We start from the raw sequence: 1,199 nt of genomic DNA, 5'->3' as shown, positions 1-1,199 counted from the left end.
GTCCAGGCTACCTGCTGGGTATACTTTGCATGAACCCCTCCAGCAGGCGCCAGCCCAGTTCTTACCCCTCAGGAGAGCCAGTCTGCTCTGGAAGCAGCTGCTGCAAATGGAGGACAGAGACCGCGAGAACGAAATTTAGTAAGACGGGAAAGTGAAGCCCTTGACTCCCCAACAGCAAGGGTGAAGGCCAGGGACTGGGGCCAGTGGTAGAATGTGTGGTGGATGGACAGTTGTTTTCAGGTTCTCAGACTCCACGGGTGGAGGTAGCGGCACCAGCACACCGGGGACCCCGGACACCGACCTTGAGGTCCAGCGAGTGGTTGGCGCTTTAGCTTCTCAGGACTATTGTGTGGTGGCAGCTCAGAGGAAGGAGGAACCCAGCCCCTCAACCTATCCCATCATCCCCCCGACCATCAGGGTGAGGGGCGAGGGTCAGCCAGGAACCCTGCAGAGCTGGCAGAGAAAATCAGGCCCATGGGTTCTACCCTGAGTCCCATCAGGAACCAGTAAAACATAGACCTTTACCCAAAGCAATGGTTGTAGCCAATGGCAACCTGGTGCCCACTGGAACTGACTCAGGCCTGCTGCCTGTGGGCTCGGAGATCCTGGTAGCATCAAGTCTGGACATGCAGGCCAGAGCCACCTTCCCAGACAAAGAGCCAATGCCGCCCCCCATTACCTCCTCCCACTTGCCTTCCCATTTCATGAAAGGCGCCATCATCCAGCTGGCTACGGGAGAGCTGAAGCGGGTGGAGGACCTCCAGACCCAGGATTTTGTGCGCAGTGCCGAAGTGAGTGGGGGGCTGAAGATTGACTCTAGCATGGTCGTGGACATTCAGGAGAGCCAATGGCCTGGATTTGTCATGCTACATTTTGTGGTTGGTGAGCAGCAGAGCAAAGTGAGCAGTGAGGTGCCCCCCGAGCACCCCTTCTTTGTATATGGACAGGGTTGGTCCTCTTGCAGCCCTGGGCGGATGACACAACTCTTCTCTCTGTCCTGCCATCGGCTACAGGTGGGAGATGTCTGCATCTCTATCAGTTTACAGAGCTTGAACAGTAACTCAGTTTCTCAGGCCAGCTGTGCTCCCCAGGCCAGCTGGGTCCCCCCCGAGAAAGGCCTGAGAGGATGGTCTTGGGACCCAGAGAGCTATGTGACAGTGAGGGGAAGAGCCAGCCGGCAGGAGAGGGCTCCCATGTGG

At 57.5% G+C, this 1,199-nt stretch overlaps 1 pseudogene; it reads left to right on the top strand.

Annotated features, from left to right (window-relative positions):
* Positions 1-7: 7 nt before the first annotated feature.
* Positions 8-1,187, top strand: LOC108525744 (ataxin-1-like; annotated as a pseudogene).
* Positions 1,188-1,199: the final 12 nt, after the last annotated feature.

The sequence above is a fragment of the Rhinopithecus bieti genome, unplaced genomic scaffold (genome assembly GCF_001698545.2).
Source record: "Rhinopithecus bieti isolate Rb0 unplaced genomic scaffold, ASM169854v2 repeat_24534, whole genome shotgun sequence".
In the NCBI taxonomy this organism is placed as follows: Eukaryota; Metazoa; Chordata; class Mammalia; order Primates; family Cercopithecidae; genus Rhinopithecus; species Rhinopithecus bieti.
Note: the sequence above shows the minus strand (reverse complement) of the source record. Positions and strands in the feature narration are given on the sequence as shown.